The 19490-nt window shown below is 39.8% G+C and overlaps 1 long non-coding RNA gene across 2 annotated transcripts; it reads left to right on the top strand.

Annotated features, from left to right (window-relative positions):
• The first annotated feature begins 16 nt into the window (after nt 1-16).
• Nucleotides 17-18647, top strand: LOC131248824 (uncharacterized). Of its 2 annotated transcripts, XR_009172476.1 has the most exons (5): nt 17-83; nt 2661-2714; nt 2813-2875; nt 7814-7876; nt 18271-18647. It is a non-coding gene; the product is annotated as an uncharacterized LOC131248824 (long non-coding RNA). The 2 variants fall into 2 exon arrangements; XR_009172475.1 differs by lacking the exon at nt 17-83 and having other exon boundaries at nt 1442-2714; nt 18271-18377.
• The last annotated feature ends 843 nt before the right edge of the window (nt 18648-19490 follow it).

Genomic DNA, 19490 nt, shown 5'->3' with positions numbered 1-19490 from the left:
CTTGCACATAATACAGGACGATAGAGATTGGTGCTGATAGATTCAAGATTCCTGATATTCTGTTTAATCCGTCCTTAGTCCGGGTTGGTGTCTCATTAACTTGTGTATGTAGACTCTACTTTTCATCTGAATTGTTCCCAAAAAGTGTAGATGGCGGTGTGCACATTTGTTTCAGCCTTGGTGAGCTTTGCTGCTGTTCCCTTAATTTGTATCAGAAAATCCCCAGTTGCCATCTGTTTGTAATAGACTTTTGATTGCTTTGTTATTATTCTGCTGCACCCCAAGTCTGTATTCCTAACATATCTACAAACTTGGAAGTACCTATTTTGATGTCACTTGGGCCACTTTTTTTGCGCTGAATTGTTTGGAGGGAGACTCATGGTTTTGCGTGACTTCAACATTATGGGCGGACATTCTTTGGTTCTGCTTCTTGGTTAAAGTCAGAGAGACTGTTTCTGCATAACTTGATAGGAAACAGAACATACCGCCAGAATTGATATAAATTGCTTTTCTATTTTTTCTTTATGCCTTTCTCTGTTCTTCCAACTGTGTTGGCATCACATTGTTGGGATTAGCACCAGAATTTTTCTCATGCAGGATGTGTAGTTGGTGTTTAAGTTGTCACAATCTCTCTCTGGTAGCACATCTGCTTGTATGGCGTGCTCTACACATGCTGTATAACATTTTTTGTTTCTCTTGAAGATTGACATCGTGTATAACATTAGTGATGAGAATAACAATTACTAGCTCTTAAGCTCTACTCACTCCCAGACTGAGACTAACTTTTTCTGATCATGCCTGTACAGTTTCAGAATATTGCAGATTACTCACCTAGAGGCATGCAACTTGTCTGAACTTTTTTTTTTTCCTAACGTAGATCAGAAGTTAAAACTATCATGTTAAAATTGAAACTGGGTTGGTTACAACCAATGTTAAAGGTATTGTCCTACGTATCTCTCCGCGTACCTTGAACGATATGGCTGTATCAGCCTGTATCAACTACATGCCTGATACATGCTGAAATGGGGTGATAAGTCCGGTTTATGTGGTGACTGGTATTGTAATACCACAACTAATTTTCAGTCCTTGCTTACACCTTGCATGCAATCATAGGTCAATATGTGGATAATTTTGCTATTCCAACGATCCAGTGCCTGACTCAGTTTTCAGTTTGAAGATTCTCAAAAGGCTGCTATAACTGATGCATACTGACATTCTTTGAACTGAAGGGCTAGCATTATTGCATCAGTGACCTATAAGTTTTCAACTTAGAGTGAAAGCCAACCCTTGCTTTTGATACCTCTAACGGCAACCCATTGTCATCATTATTGTGACCATGTTTGCTTGAATGAACACCAAATGATCATTGTCTTAAAAATGTTCATCCTTCTTCTTCTTCTTCTTCTTCTTCTTCTTTTTTTTTTTTTTTTTTTTTTTAATGTTTCTTCTGTCGTTCCTTTGCTAATTTTAGAGGATCTGGCAGGATTAAGTAACACCTGGCCACTTGTGATGTATTTATGAGCTGCTGAGTTGGACACAACTTTTTTGGAGACATATCAGCAGTGTTATTCAGAATATCCTTAAATGTATTGTTTTTTCTTGTTTTGTTATTACTTGTATAACATTTGTTTAGTTTTGTTATATGTTTACACAGTTACATACATTTTTCTGCTGTGTGTGCTGTGCAACTTACATGAATACACTTTGCTGATAGTAGGGAAGCAAGTAGTAGGTTTGATGCTCTTGCCAAAGTGGGAACCAGATGGGGTCGTTTTCTATTGTGGACTCAATTCTTTGTGTTGTATTGTATTTGTATCTGTGTTGCTTCCTGTATTCTTTATTTCTTTTCCTCATAAATAAATATCTATCCTTTTAAAAAAGAGCTTTTCAAAATTAGTGCATGACTGTGCCGATGCATTGATTTTTTATCAGGAGACGTGCAGGTGTGTTGATAAGTTGCGTATTCCAGGATTTCCACTTCTGAGGCCTTGCTTGCATGCAATTGTTACTGCATGAGCTGCAGGGATTGAAAGCATGAAAACGACATGTTTATTTTATTTCTATTTAACCATAACATGCAAGAGGCCATTCTTTGACAGCATAAACAAGGCAAGTTCTTTTGTTCTAATGCGACAAAAGTTGAATGCATTTGATTTTGAGCACATTAGTAAGACCCAAAGTTATGAACTATTGATGAACATTACACAAGATTTAAGAATAAAATAGTGTACTTCAGAAATAGATGTTATCCATTACAATTTGTAAATGTCCTGCAGAACTCCTATTGATAAACATTACACCTGATTTAAGAAAAAAAACTGTGTACTTCAGTAGTAGATGTTGTCCATTACAATTTGTAAATGTCCTGCACAACTCCTTTTGGTTTCTGCTTTGACTTTGCATGTTAAGCCTCTCACCTAAGCTAGCTACTGTTTTCTTCATATGTATTTTTCCAAGGTCACAGATCCTTCATCTGCATAATGTCCATTATTTTTCTTCTTCTGCGTTAATATGTGAGCAGACTGTCCTGGCCTGGGTCCTTGACTATTTTAGCGAAATTCTCAGAACTAGTTTTTACAGTGATCGAGAGTAAATTGTTTGCTTTGTTGTCCATTTTCTGTTATTCACTGGATATTTTCATTTTCTGTTTGAATGTTTAGACAATTCCTGGAGTGGAGAGTTTTACAGAATCTGTTCGCGGTCTTCCCCAAATGGTGAAACTCCATTCTCTTGCTCATGCTTGTGCACTAGGTTTTTTTTTTTTTTCAATTATTTTTGTTAATTTTCTTCTTGTTTGTCTGTGCCCACCCAGGTTATCTAGAGCATAAATAAGTGTGACGTGGACATCCGAAGAGAACTATTTAGCAGTATATTGGTAGCATTCACTCTCCTTCTTCTAGTTATGATGCTTCATATCTGAGAATCAAAGAAATGCATTTATATCGTGAATGCATATTGGGAAATGGCTTTTTCATAGGCAGGTTGTCGTTTCTTTTTGCTAAATATGCAGTGATATCTTGTGTAGGCTTTCAAGTAAAATATGGGTAGACTAATTTTGATTATGCATCAAAAGAAGAAAATATTTTACATTCCCACCATTCCATGCGATTCCTTTTTTTTTTTGAAAGACCGTTCCATGTGATTCCTTTATATCTAGTTATGTGGTTTCATCTTGAGGGCAAAGTTCTACTGAAACTAGCAATATAAGTCAGTTAAAAGATGAAAATAGTTATTGCTGACTTCCATGACCATGGGAAAAGGATTGCTTATGATGTGTTTAATGCAAAAGATCAAGGCTGGTATACATGAATGGTAAGGCCTCAAATTCGCAAGAAACCACCGTTTCAAGCATAAAAGTGTTGGAAAGATATGGTTGGAAATCTCACTTCCTGATACTCCACTAGCCAAATACCAACATACTGTCATTAAGACAGATTTGTTGTCATTATCATAGCTTTGTCCCAGCTATTTGGGTCTGACATTTCGGATTGTGTTTACCAATAATCCCTCTCTAAAGGTCCTATATCCACCTGTAGCTTGAATAAGATTCTGAACAAGCATCCTCGTGATTGCTTGGCAAAGTTTCTATGACCAGCTGCCAGCCTAAAATTAACCCTCTTTTGTCGAATTTATTTACAAAAATTCAAACTAAAATGATTGAACATAAGATTAATATTTTTCCCCAAGAAAAATGAAATCATAGAGAAGACGCTTTCAACTAGAGATTGGCAAGTTCTTGTCCACATAGAGAAAACATACGCCTAGACAAATTCGGTCTCTTGTTATTTTCCTCATTTTAGTCAAATGTATAAACAGGAAAGGTTGGCCTGACAGGCTTTTCAGCCCTGGCATGCTTCTAGTTGAGCTGGTGCTTTGCCTACTGGCTTAGACCCTCAGGTTGGGCATGTGCCTAACTTTGGTTAAAGGCCTGATGAGGCCTGGTCAATGCATGAGCTCCTTAGCTCATGTGCGAGGCTGGACAAGCCACAGCCATGCCCAGCTGTATTCCCTGGTGTGTTTGTACACTAATATTGGGCCTCTTTCATAGACACATTACTACCTTCACAAACCCAGACAAATGAAATTTGTTTTTCTTTCCCATCTTAATTTGGGGAGAACACAAGATGGTCTGGTCTGATAGATCTATTCAGTCCTGCTATTCTTGCTGGACTTGTGGTTTGGCTGGTCTCCTGGCTCAGACCTTCAGTGTCATGCCAGCCCGTGCCTGACTTGCTGAAAGGCCAGAGAAAGCCCATAAAAACAAACAGGCTCTTTGCTCATGGGCCAGGTTAGACATGGCTCTACCTTTCGAAGGATGGCATATCTGCACCACTAATTTTGATATCTCTAGCACACACATTGCTTTACAGACTTCAACTTGTCAGAGGTTGAAGGCATGCAGCAGTTCTTTGAACCTTGTTAACTAGTATCCACAATCGGTTCAGTGCAGTATCAACTGATAAACCTTGTCTGCAGTGTCCATTAAAATTGGAATTCAGTTAGGCATATAGACTAGGTACTACCAAGGAATTGTTTTCATCTCCTACAACCAGATGTAGCAAGGTTTACTGATAACCAGCAAGGTAGCAACTTATGCCATTTACGATCAATGCATGAGCGAATGCTTTCCTCTATTAAGATTGTTCTATCAGCTATAATTTAATGAATCATTTTAATTCAGATGAGATGCTGAGTTGTAATGACCTGGGAAATTTTGTGTTAATCTTTCCCTAAGTAGTTGTTTTTGGGGTAATTAGCGCTATACCCGATTGCTTGTGAAATTCGCATCAATCACTTTAAATTGTATCTGCATGGCTCAAAACTTGTAGATTAGTTAGCGCTATGTTACTCTGAAATCTGGGATCCATCGCTAAATCCAGTTGTTCTGGAGAATTTTTGGAAGTTCTGGATCGGACCTGGACCGCGCGTCGAAAGTCCGATAGCGATGATCTTAGGTTGTTGCGGTCACCATGTTGGGCTTGACCATCACCTCGAAAATCAAGTCCATGTGATGTTCTGGGTCGATTTGTTTGAGTCTGGAGTGAAGAGTGTGAGAACGGTTGGATATTTATTAAGCTTTTATGAAATCTGAGTCGTGTCGCTTGCGCGACGATTTTAAGCAATCTGACCGTTGGATTCTGACCCAATTTCACCCTCTGATCAGGGAAGGTGGCCTAGGCATATCCTTGTGCTTGTGGACCTGATCGAGATTCCGTAACCGTTGAATTGAGTGTGGTCCGCCACGGCTGATCTGAAGAGCCGGTCGGTACGAAAACTCAGCCTGACTTAGATCCATGGTCAGTGAGCTTAAGTTCGACCTTTCGTAGTTATAGGCCCACCAGAAGTGCTCCGTTGGATCGCGAGAGTCAGGTTTTGGTTATACCCTAAGTATACCTTAGCCCTGGGGTTATTTTCATCAATAATAGGCCTATTTATAGTCCTTAAACCCTAGCTCTCTTTTCCATACGAATTTTCTCTAACCCTAGCTTGGAAAGAGAGTGGAAAAGAGAGAGAAAGTGAGAGAGAAGTTGGTGAATCATCTTAGATTCTTTCCTGTTCTTCTACATCTTTGAACCTTCACTTTGAATCGTTACTCTGACGATTCTGAGTTCAGCTTTGGGTAAGTTAACCTAACCCTAATCTGTGTTAGAGCTTAGAATAGTCTTGGTGTTGTTGTATCTCATTTTTATTCTTGCTTTAGGGTATTCTATCGCCGTTGACGAAGACAACTCGTCTAAATCAGTTCGGTGTTTCTTTTCTGGCTTAAGGTGCGGACTTTAAGTGTATAGGTTATGGTTTTCAAGGCTTTCAATGCCAGTTAATGATTTATTCTTGTTATGGATGAGATTTCACATGCCAAATGTTGTGTTCATGTTGCGTTCCCGATATGCATGTGTTGTATTGAGATTTGTGCATTCTGTGTATGTATAAAGTACCGTATACGTATAAAATATGCACTTGTGTTTGCCATGATTATTTGTCATGTATGTATGCTAGATGTATGTATGATAACTCCTTGGTAAAAGGAATTGTCCAAATGCATGTATTTCACATACGTCATGTATGTTGTGTCGTGTATTCTAAGTGTTTGTAGAAATGTCTAAATGATTTAAAGTGTGATGTTTCAACCTAGTATGGGTGTTGAGAAGCGATTCTCAACTCTCCCACTAGTGTGTATGATTTCCTTTTTGCTAGTTACATTCCTTGTTATTTAAGTTCAAGCATTACTTATGCTTATAGTTATGTTAAGTTGACATTCTTCAGATGCTTGAGTACCACTTGATTTAAGTTGTTGTTCCATTACTGTTCTACATTTAATATGATTATCTGTTGTAGTGTAATGTGTGTGGGACTATGCATTAGTCCAGGAAATCGGTAATCTACCTTAAGGTTGTGGCTGAGATCGCTTTCGCCACAAAGGACGTAATTAGACGAACCCGAGCCGTATTAGAGTTGGCGGCAGTGGTTTGGCCACGCGGAGTGTTTGCGCACTCTATGTCGCTCAACCCAACGTGCGCTCGTGCTAGTCGAGTTCGTCAAGCAACCCGATTGTCCGATGTATGTTCACCATGTATGGACGCTATTGCTTGAATCTAGGGTACCGAACTTACCAATGAAATCCTATTAACTATGGTACTTGATTCGCTAAGACTCATGAGCCGGACATGGTGGTATGGGACACCGTGGTCGAGCTGTCGGCCTACGCTGGGGTGACGAGCCTCACCGTAGTGACCAGTGAGCAACTAAACTCGTGAGCCGATTATGGTGGTATGGGACACTATATTCGTGCTGTTGGTCTACATTGATTGGTGACGAACCCTTTGTAGTGACCTCGAGCATGCCTGGATACCGCATTGAGGTGACGAGCCTTAGTGTAGTAGCGAAGGTATGATAGGCGTGCATTGATTGGTGACGAGCCCTTTGCTACGACCTACAACCATATGATCGTATGAGAAGTCTAGGACTGACGACCCTAGAATGGATCACTGTTTGGATGGTGATATGAGGAAGGTATCTTAGCTTCCCAATCCTGCTGTATGAAAAGGACTAATAACAACTTGGTAATCATATCCATGCACCGCATTTGCATGTGCTTTGTAGATGTGGCTCACTTTGAGGTGGTGTCATGCGTAACGTAAGATGAAGACGCTGAGGGTGTACGCGTGAGGGCACGCATCATTCTGCATACATCCTTGCATTAACAAGAGTACTTAGGATTTATTTAATTGTTCTGCTTTATCATTACTGCTTGATTGAACTGATAACATGTTAACCAGTGCCTTATTGTTCCACTGAGTTGATCACTCACTCCCACGTTCTGGGGAGGTGTTAAACACCCACCAGACTCTGTCTTAGGTTCTGATGTTGCAGATGTGGATGCGACTTCTGAGGCAGAGCGGGAGATAGATGATGATGAGGCTGCTTTATCTTATATGCAGTTTTCAGACGGGTTCTAGCGAGCCTTGTTCTGATGCGCGGGATGCCGGGATTTCTTTTTGGGATTTAAATGATGTAACTTGATACTTGTAATTTTGTTAAGTAACACTTTCAATACGACTTGGTTGGTGAATGTACTTCAGGGATTTACACTTGTACACATATATTTCTATAAGTCTTCCGCTTGCTTTCTTCACTTATCCCTGAATTATACCTGTGTTTTGGCTTAATCTATTCCATGTTTTATGCACTAATACAGTCAACATACATCCATCATTAAATATGTTGCATAAGTGATGTTTTGGAACTCGAGAGCTGAGTTATACTCGACCCCCGAATTTCAGGGCGTTACATAAGTGTTTCCTCTTTTAAACAGCTTGCTGGTGGCACAGCATGAATGCAACAGTTGAAGGAGCGGCTTGACAAAGATTTGATAGAGGTAAGGTTCCTGTCAGAGGTTAAAGCTAAGAAACATTTTCATTCAAATGTTTGTACCTGAGTAATTTCCATTCTGTTTTGAACTCTTTTGAAGCTAGAACTTTCTAAGATCGTTTCAGTGGCTAAAATTTCTAGTGAGGACTAACCTAACCTATATTTTAGAATGTTGATGTCTTGTTTAAGACAAGATTCAACTAAGTTGGTTTGCTGGTCTCTTTGCTGATTCACATTCCTTTGTAGGAAGCACTTTGTGGTGCACGACATGCAAATAAATCCTTATTAGTTGCATGCTGCTTAGTTATCTTGTTTACTACGATAATATGTTGGAATATGAATGTCTCCATTTAATCATCATCATCATTGTCATCGTCATCATTATAATCATTTAAGCCTTATCCCAATTAATTGGGTTGGCTACATGAATCCTGTTTTGCCATTTCACTTTATCAAGGGCTAGACCTTCAATTAGACCATCGTTCATCAAGTCTCTCCTATCTCCATCCATGTCCTTTTAGGCCTTCCCATTGCCCTTTTAGAGCCTTTAGCTTGTACCAATTCACTCCTAACTGGCACAGATTTGTTGCACACAAACAAACCATAAGTCGACTTTCCCTCATCGTATTACCTATTGGTACTAATCCTAAGTTCCCTCAAATGCATTCATTTCTAATTCTATCCTTGTCTTGTCACTCATCCATTTCAACATTCTCATTTCAGCCACACTCATCCTATGAACATGTTGTTCTTTAAGTGCCCAACATTTTGTTCCACAAAGCATGACTGGTATCTTTAGGAAAAAAAGGCATGACTTGTCTTATGGCTATCTATTATTAAATTTCCCTTTCAGTTTGAGTGGTTCATGACAATCACATAAAACTTTAGATGCACATCTCCATTTCTTCCACCCAACTTGAGTTCTATGGGCAGCATCCTTTTTAATCTCTTCACACTCATGAATTATTCACCCACGGTACAGAAAGTGGTCATTTCGGGAAACTTCTTGGGCATCAATATTAATTATTTCCTCGCACCCCATATACCCTATCTTGGTCCGACTAATTTTAAATCCAATGTCATTATATCCTTTTGACACTCCCCAAACCCCCAAAAAAAAAAAAAAAAACTCTCAGTGTTAACCCTATCAAATACTTTCTCTAAGTCAATAAGGACCATGCGAAGATTCTTCCTTCTCTCCCTATATTTATCTATCAATTGTCGAAGTAGGAAAATAGCTTTGGTAGTAGACCTTCCAGGCATGAAACCAAATTGATTTTCTAATACATTCGTCTCATGATTTAGTCTTTGCTCAATCTCTCTCCTAAAGTTTCATAACATGGCTCATAAGTTTAATCCCATGATAGTTAGTGCAGCTCTGTTTGTTTCATTTGTTCTTATAAATAGGTACAACAATACTTTTCCTCCATTCATCTAGCATTTTCTTTGATCCTACGTTCTTGTTGCACAACTTTGTCAACTAAAATAACCTTGTCTCTCCTATACACTTTCAAACCTTCATTGGTATACCATTTGGTCCTAAGGGTCTTTCCCATTTTCATATTGCTTATATCTTCTTTCACTTCAGATATCCTTATCCCACAAAAGTATCTATGGTATCTGACGTCATTTGAATTTATGGTTCCTTTTATCGCTATTCTCTTAGAGTGGTTGTCATTTAACAAATTCTGGAAATAGCTTCTCCAAATTTCATTGATCTAATTGTCTTTTACTAGTACCCTCTGGTGCTAAACTATTAAAAAATGATTATATAATGGCCATTACGACTGTTACTTAATTGTAGCCATGGGCATCGTTAAGCATCACTGGGCTATAACGACCATTATGGTGAAAATGGCCTGTAACAGCTGTTACAGGGGGGCATTACCGCTATGGCCTGTATTGTAACGGTAATTACAGTGAACGTGAAACTGTTACTATTATTGAGTACCTTGGTTAATGCATCTAGTATGATCTAAGTTACTACCCTTTCTCTCTCAGTTTTGCAAGTTTGAAGACATCTTTCTCAGGTTCTTTTGCTCTTAACCAATTGTAAAGATCATCATAGGCCTTACATTTACCTTTGCTTGCTACTTTCTCAATAGCCTTTTTGGCATTTCTATTTCTACTCTTTCGACCAAATTTTAGGCTAATCTGGGGGGCACACATCTATTACTAGTCTTTCGACCAAAATTTAGGCTAAAAACAGAACTCAAGTGGGCAACAAGAGTGGAAGATGAATCAGTGGCAGCAGAAGATTATGACAGATAAGGGAAAGATCATGATGGCTACGCACCTAAGGATGAAGATGGACCCTCTTGGACAACGGTCACTCGTCGAAAACCAAGCATACCTATGGAGGTAGTAATGCAGGGTCATTTTCACATCGGGTTCGAGTGGGGTGGGCTGTGGAATGCAGGGGGGGCACACTCGGGGTGGGCGGCCTATGTGAGGTGAAACCCATGTGATGTAGGGCCCACGAGGGGGGTTCGGCTGAGGACCTAACCCATGAAATGTGGGGCTTGGGCTATTAGATAAAGGGATTGATTTGCCATGATCTATCAGTTCGAGCTTTTAGAGCAAGTAGTTAGTTGTCTTGCATCAGGTAGACAACTCCCATTACTTGACGTTGTTCGTGGAGGGTTTCCTAGAGGGATGGGCTCCTATCAACTTCTCTAGGGTGTTTGGAAGGGCCAAAGCTGTAATGCAAGTTTTCATCCCAAAGGACAAGACCACGGGGGAATTGCGGGGCTTTGTGTTCATTAGAATGGGTTCTGAGGAGGAAATTGCTCACACAGTGGATACGCTCCATGAGGAGAGCTTCGCGTGAGAAACTTCGGGTCTAAAGAGCCAGGTTCGGTCCTGAAAGCAGGAACTGAGAAGGGTAGCTCACAGATGGCAAATACGTCACCCGAAAATCTCCACCCCAAAGCCCTTCCAAGAGTGGTAAGGAAAAATTGTAGTGGGAATTGACCGTCGCAGAGTGCCTTATGTCCTTAGAGATGTTGTAGTGGGCAAAGAGGCTACAACATAAAAATCTGGGGAGATTGGAACACCCAATTTGAGGGTGGAGACAACCGGCGAGAAATGGGCAGTGACAAAGAATATGGGAGGAGAGGTAGTGATTCGTATGGAAGAAGAGGCAATAAGGAAGTCTTGCGAATGGCTTCAGTTTGCGGTAGCCCTCATTACTATAGAAAACACTACCATCCATCAGATAAGAGAGTGGCTGGATGAATGTTGCCGGCTGAAGCCGGAGATGTACATGATAAAGCCCATAGGTTGGAGCGAGGTTTGCTTGCGCTAAGTCCGTCGGTAAACATTGACGAGGACTTCTCTATTTTTGGGATGGAAGAAGCCTGGTTCTTGATTTGGTGTGTGCGTCTAGAATGTTGGTTCAGGGATTTCTTCGTGGCGGCAGCTGGTTGTTTGGGGGGAATTTCTGCAATTGACCTTGCAACAAAGCTCAGGTAGGAGCTAGGAGTTAGGGTGCGAGTGTGGAGAAAGAAAGGCCTGGAGACTCCCAAGTCCAAAAGGAAGATGTGGATGCGAATGTTTTGCGATGGGGGGACTATTGGAAAAGAAGGGAAGGAGGCAGGTGGCCATGGATGCAGCAGATCAGAAGTTGACTGTACATGGGATGATTGCAACCGAGTATCAATAAGGGTAAGTCCTACGTGCTCGATTTTGTTTGGGCCAAAGAAGGTTAGTGCCAGGATAGCTCTGCTACGAACAACGCATGGTGTTTCGAAATCCTCGGGAGCAATTTCTGTTCCTTGCTCACGCACGCCTTCTCCTTCGTAGGAAGTTGTGGACCCGAACCTCGATCCAAACCGTAGGCGTGGATCCTTTTTAGTGGCTGGGATGAGCGCAATGGACACATTCCTAGATCTGGTAGCTTTAGGACTCGACTCAGATCCGATCCAGTGATGTGGCACATATCCAGGGAAGGAGAGGTAGCTAGTGTCTCGTGTCGTGATTTGGGTGGTTCATGCGCGCTGCCTCGGATGCCGAATCAAGAGCGGGTGAGGGATAAAGCCGATGCTTCCATGTTTAGGGAGGAGACCATCCCTCATGCGACCGAGTGCCAGGGTGGAGACTCGCGTGTGTAAACTCTTTATGATTCGGCTCATGTACGACTCCTTAAACAGGAGGCACATGCAACTCCCTCCGTAGTAGAAGAAAGCGGACTTGTGTTTCAATCCAGGGAATTCCAGACCCCTCTTGACTATGAAGAGTTGCTGGCTTTTGACTCTGGGAGTTTGACGGATTCTTAAAGCGATTCCTCTTCTGAGCCAGAGATGCTACATGGTGATGGCAACGATGCTGGGGCTGCACTAGTGCCTCATGGTAGCATTTCACAAGACGATAACGATGACAATATCTTAGAGGTCCAGATGGCAACAAAAGAAGTAGAGCAGGAAGGGGGAGACGATACGACAAATGAAGACCTTCAAGACGAATTAATCGAAGAAGCCCCGCTAGTCACACCTTTATGCTCGGAGAGGATGAATGAAGCCTTTGGTTCAAGGTGCATAACAATTACGGAGGGCGAAGTGTTAGAGTACGAAATTGATGAAAGAAAATTTCTGATCTCTGCAAATCAATTTTGATAGACTAAGGATGTTTTAGAAAGGGTAGGGGGGTTGGTGGGGATGACCTACGTAGCCCAACAGGAAGACGTTTATGAGTTTTTTCATCACGTGCAAAATAGGGCTTCATGAAGACACCGTTTGATTCTGATTGTGGGGCATTCCATGCACCTGCTGGAAGAGGCTTTCGTGTGGGTTGGGAGAGTGGCCGCCTCTTCACTCTTCTTCACCCGATTCAGTTACCGAATCGTATCTCTTGGAGAGAGGTGGAGTGATAGCCAATTTTGGTATGTTGGGAGATATTTTTATTGCTGAACCCAATGCCTACATTGCATTTGCGGGTAAAAGAGTAATTGAATAAACATTGAATAAGACATCACCTGAAGGTTCCCAAGCAGCCGAGTATTCATTCGGTTGGGGGCTGTGCTGCCCTGCCTTTCGATTGATACACAGTTGAGGAGGCCAATCACGAATGCTACCCAAGCTCATGGCATTGTTGATCTTGTAGTGGTTGAAACGGGGATTTCGCATAAATCCATGATTCCATCTCAAATCATAATTCGAATGAATCGTGATTTGATCTTTTATCTTCTTACTCGGGTCAAATATGAAATGAAAGTAATTCATAATCATCCGATTAGGATCGATCTAAACCAGCTCACTAATATAATAGAAAAGAGTTGTCTTTTCTGTATGCTATCCTTGGTTCCATTGCTACCACGGAACTTACGCAATCGATCAGATCATATAGATATCCCTTTACCACAACATAGGTCTTCGAAAGAGATTTGCCATGGTAAGGAAGAAGGGGGGAACGAGTACACTTGGGGAGCGCAGTACAACGAGAGTTGTATGCTGCATTCGGGAAGGAGGAATCGCTCCCAAAAAAGAATCTATTGATTCTCTTCCAATTTGTTGGATCTTAGGTGTGATGATTTACTTCACGGGTGAGGTCTCTGGTTCAAGTTCAGGATGGCCCAGCTGCGCCCATACCATCAATGGTTCACTAATACCTCCAACTAATAAGTGATGGTGAATAATCAGAGGAGGTAACCCATTGATGGCGAGACTGATACTGTCAGTTACAAACCTAAGAAATCTCCTAAAGGATGGAGGGAGCTCCTCAACTTAGAATGGTCCATCAATTACGAGACTGTGTTGAATGTAAGTGAGGGTAAAAGGGTCAGATCATGGAAAGGTGGTGTCCAATGATTATCTTGTCTTGGAATGTCAGGGGTTTGGGGAGTTTGGCGAAGAGGGCTTAGGACAAGAAGTTGTGCATAAAGTCCAAGGCGGACGTCATTGCTGTGCGAGAAACTAAGCTCCATTTCTTTAATAGAGGCATGTTAGATTCCATTTGGGGGGTTAAAAACTTTGGTTTTGTTGCGGTGAATGCGGTGGGAGCTTTGGGTGTAACTGGATGGCTTGGAGAACTGATGTTTGGAAGATGGTAGACTCTTCTTGCCGAGGACTTCACTCTCTCAGTTTTGCTGCGGGAGGTTAGCTCTGGATACCAGTGGGTATTTATTGCTGTTTACGGTCCAATTGCATACAACTAGCGCGATCTCTTTCGGGAGGAGCTTGGCAGCGTAAGGCGGAAATGGGACTCCCCATGGTGCATAGGCGAAGACTATATAATGTAGTTCGTTTTTCCTACAATACATCAAGAGGGAAGATTTCGAAAAGTATACATAATTTCTTTGATTAGGTGGGCCGTCATTCTCTGGTTGATTTGCTGTTGGAGGGAGCTAGATTTACTTGGTCTAATGGACTAGAGAACACTATTATGTCGAGAATTGATAGATTCCTTGTTTCTTCGGACTAGATTGAAAAGTTCCCTTTAGTCTCGCAATACTGTTTCCCAAAGGTAACCTCTGATCATCGTCCAATAGCCTTGGTGGTTAAAGATGAGAACTGGGGCCCACATCTGTTCATATTTGAAATTGTTGGATGGAAGTCAAAAGATTTTACCAATTGATTTCTGATTGGTGGGTCTCATTTGACGTTTAAGAAAATAACATTGTTATCTCCTTTTAAATTCCACCACATAGTTTTTGGACACTATTAATTTCACTTCCTTTCTTTCATCTCTTAATGTAAACATCCATAACTATTAACCTATGTTGCACAATCAGACTCTCCTGGTATAACCTTTCAATCCGTACATATTGATCATTTTTTTTTTTTTTTTTGTTTTTGAAAAATAACATCAATATTATTAAAAAAACTTGCAAGGAGCAAGCAAAGAATACAAAAGAGAAAAATCTGAAACAAAAAATTACAATTCAAACACTGGCTAGAGATGGTTAGTGTTTATTGACTTTACATATGGAGTTGAACCCAAAATGCAATGAGTGATCTTACAAACACAATCCTCAATCGAAATATCCCTATTATGAAAACAACAATCATTTCGAGACTCCCAAATTACCCAAAGATGGCCATAATTGATAAATGCCACAGTGCTTTTGTCAATTTTCCAACCCCACCACCATGCTAAGCCCAAAATGCAATGAGTGATCTTACGAACATAATCCTTAATAGAGATATCCCTATTATGAAAACAACAATCATTTTGAGACTCTCAAATTACCTTAAAAATTGCAATAATTAATAATTAATGAATCCCATGTTGCTTTTGTCGATTTCCCAACCTCACCACCATGCCAAGCCCATACAAGATCAAAGACGGCGAAGAAATGCTTCTAAATTCGTCTTGCATAAGAAGAGTGGATGAATAAATGATCAATTTGACTTTGCATCCTCCATACACATCAAACAAATATTTGGAAGAATAAGAGCTCTTATTTTGTAAATTGTCCACTATTAAAACTCTCTTTTTACCCACTAACCGTACAAAGTGACAACTCGAGGAGGAGCACTATCTGACCACAGATGAGAGGGAAAATGAGTGAGGTGAGCACGTGATGGTTCTTGTACTAATGAATAGAAATAACAAATTGAAAACTGACCTGAACTATGAGCAGACCAAACCATCTTATTACTCTCATTGAGGACAAGAACAATAGATTCAAGTTGATTTGACTCTACATCCTCCATACACATCAAACAAATATTTGGAAGAATAAGAGCTCTTGTTTTGTAAATTGTCCACTATTAAAACTCTCTTTTTACCCACTAACCATACAAAGTGACAACTCGAGGAGGAGCACTATCCGACCACAGATGAGAGGGAAAATGAGTGAGGTGAGCACGTGATGGTTCTTGTACTAATGAATAGAAATAACAAATTGAAAACTGACCTGAACTATGAGCAGACCAAACCATCGTATTACTCTCATTGAGGACAAGAACAATAGATTCAAGTTGATTCATTAATCTTGCGTACTATTCAATCTTGTCATCCTTTAAATTCCTTTGACAAACAGGCGCCCAAACCACTTGATCCTCGCGAAGAAAATAGTAGCGATCTATTGTTAGCCATCCATCCACAACTACTTTGGCCAATCTATATTCATTAATGAGTGATCTTCCTCCACACCAAACATCATCCCAAAATCAAATTTTGTTCCCTAATCCAAAAGAAAAAGAAATTCCTTGATGGAACATGTGATCAATCGAGGCAATGGTTTTCCAAATATACGAAGCACGATATGGTGTAGATCTCTTCACTCCCCATCCTTCCGTTTGAAATCCATATTTATTTTCAATTATTCCCCTCCACAATGTTCTCTCTTCAGATCCCAATCTCCATAGCCATTTGCCAAGGAGTGCTATATTCATAAGACCCAAATTCCTAATACCAGCCTCCCTTCATCCATTGGTTTGCATACCTCTTTCCAATTAAGAAGATGAATTTTTCTTTGATTTTCTCTCCCACTCCAAGGAATATCTCTTTGCAATTTCTTCAGTTTATTCAATACTAACTTCAGATGTTTGAACAACGACATAAAATTGGCAAATTAGAAAGAGTAGATTTAATAAGGATAAGACGACCTCCTAGTGATAAATAATGACTCTTCCAAATAGATAATTTCCTTTCCACCTTCTTGATTACCTTGTCTCATAAATTTTTTGAAGGCTTCTCTATACAAAGAGGCATTCCAAGATACATTGACAGAAAAGAACCTTGTTTTGACCCAAATATCAAAGCAAACATTTCCAGATCTACCGCCTCCATTCCGATACCCAACATTTCGCCATTTTTTTTTAATTTTATTAGATTGATGCTAAGACCCGAAAATGCTTCAAAGCAAACCACAAATTTCTGAAGATTATCTATTATTGTTTCATTGATGTTGCAAAAAATAAGAGTCAACATATTGAAGGTGAGTAATGTGTAAAACCGATGTTGCAACCTGGAAGCCATTGATCATACCTGCCACCTCTTCTTGCTGCATCATCTTATTAAAGGCTTTCCCAACTAAAATAAAAAGATAAGGAGACAAAGGATCTCCCTGCGTGACTGTCCTGGAAGATTTAAAGAAACCCTTAGGCGAACCATTTATTAAGATCAAGAAATACGCAGATTGAACACAAGATTGCATCCAACCCCTCCATTTTTGCACACATCCAAGCCTAGCAAGCATGTAGTCAAGAAATTCCCAATCTACATGATCATATGCCTTTTGTAAGTCCACCTTGCATATCAGCCCATTTTACCCATCTTGGTGCTTGAGTGAATGCATTCATTTGCTATGAGAGCACTATCAAGAATCTGTCTTCCCATCACAAAAGCTCCTTGATATTCAGATATCGCCTTTGATAATACCTCAGAGCTAGCATCTTAGCTAAAATTTGTACGGTCCTCTAATTAAACTTATGGGTTGAAAATCTTTTATTTATTCCACACCTTCTAGTTTTGGAATAGGGGCAATAAAGGAGGCTCCCAAACTTTAGAAATGATACCTTGTTCATAGAATTCATGAAAAAATCCATAACATCGCCTTTAACTGTTTGCCAAAACTTTTGAAAGAACAAAATAGGAAAACCGTTGGGGCGTGGATCCTTCTCACCGCATATTGAACCTATGGCCATGAGCACATTGATCATTCTGTTTTCCTAAGTAGAAAGAAATCTACTTGGCTTGTATATGATCCACTTTTGGAAGTCATTAAATGTTCATCTCTCTTTTTGAAGTATGTCGTTTGCTAGAGCTAGATTGTATAGAAAAATCAAGGATAGCGTCCCCCATCTCATTTCTTCACCCAAAACCCTACCTCCATGTATGCTCCCATTTCCTTCACTTTCTTTTCCTATATGACCATTTATTTAAGTCTTCTCCTACATATCTCTTCTCTCTGTTCAGAATTCCTTGCATTAGTCCATTCATATCCTCCAAGAATTGTCCGATTCTATCATTTAACGCTACCTGCAGCACATATGCACTAATAACACTGGTTATCTCATCTCCAAACATGTTTTATTAATAAAGTCCCATGACTTACTCTCTTAACGTCTACCAACTTTATCCTTCATTCTCCATTTCATTCTTCGAAAAAAGAAGTCATCTGTTGGTATGCCTCCAATGAAGCATTCAAACAATTTTCATCTCAACCAAGCCTCATTGTTTGTGGGGCAATTAAGTCTGTTAAATAGCAAGTTTGCAGCTTTTTAAACCTTACATTAGATTGAGGGAACATGATTGCTTCTGAATGCATATTTGGATGTTGCATAGCCAGTATTCAAAATGATTAAATTGCTTGAAACTGTTCTTTGGTAATTTTTTAGATACAGGGAGCCGAAAGGAGCATTTTCATAACTAATGAGTTCTTTGATGCATTGGTTCCTTCTGTGTTAGAGAACTTAAATTATCACCCTGAGTTACATTTCATTCTTAGGTGTGTAGGAGTCGCCGCAAGCTGCACGAGTTAAGGTCCTGGCAAGTGGTAATGCAATTGAAAGGCGATTCAGGTCTGATTTGTTTTCTTATGTCTGTATGTATTCGTTTTTCCAAATTATTTTTACACAATTCTTTTGGTTAACTGAAACATCACTAGCTTCTGTATGGATGGATTTAGTCTCCTCCATTGCCTCTTTTACCAACTGACATAGTTGTAGTGAACTCTAGTAACATGACTTGTATAGGAGTTGGGATAGTCTTTTTACTCAACAATTGAACAGAAAGTAAGCTGAGAAAACAAATACATTCCACATGAAAATTTGGTCAATTTATAACATTCTTAGTTTTGAACTACTGTAGAAAGCCCATAGGACGTGAACTTTTTTTTCCTGGAGAAGAAGCAATGACGGCATCCGAGGAATAAGCATCTACTAAGCTAAATTGATGACACATACATGTATATACTAAATTAAATTTTATGATAACACTTGAGAACTTTTAATATTCGAGTATTGAAAATTTCGGAGTGTTACAGCAACGCCATTCATCATTGAACCATTTATATTAAGGTATATACATTTACAACATCCACAGAGGGCTTGGATCGGGATGAAATCAACGCTTTCTATGGGTACACAACTGGCTAAATGCAACGAGCAGATTGAATCTCCCGTGGAGTGGGCTCAATCATGGTTTGATGGAATCCACTCCACACACCTGGATGCACCTCTCTTTACTTTTGTAGTACTCAAATATCGTATGGGTGCTAGGTCTGCAATAATGACATTTTGGTTTCTGAAAATTTTCAAATTTTAATGGGGGTCTAGAAAATAAGGAATGAAAAAGTGAGACAAAAAAAAAAAAAAACCAGCATTAGTTAAACCTTGGGGTCATTTTGATAAAAATTTCCTAATTGAAAATAACATGGGAGAGAAAAAAAAATGATAAATAAAGAGATGATAAATTGAGGGAAAGAATTTACATAATAAAAGGAAAATAGACACCATTAATTATTTTAACTATAGACAGTCCATTTGTTTAACTACACTAATCCACTAGAGTTTTGTCTCATTTTTGTGCTGGTGTCTTTAAAGTAAGTTGTTACAACTTTACCGAGTCAATTCACAAAGTCATCATGGTAACATCAGAGCCTTTTGTTGCCGTGTAAAGTTAGAGCCAACTAATTAGAAGGAAGATGACAAGAAATGCCTCCATTAATGGATGCG

Source organism: Magnolia sinica, chromosome 6 (assembly GCF_029962835.1).
Source record: "Magnolia sinica isolate HGM2019 chromosome 6, MsV1, whole genome shotgun sequence".
In the NCBI taxonomy this organism is placed as follows: domain Eukaryota; kingdom Viridiplantae; phylum Streptophyta; class Magnoliopsida; order Magnoliales; family Magnoliaceae; genus Magnolia; species Magnolia sinica.
Note: the sequence above shows the minus strand (reverse complement) of the source record. Positions and strands in the feature narration are given on the sequence as shown.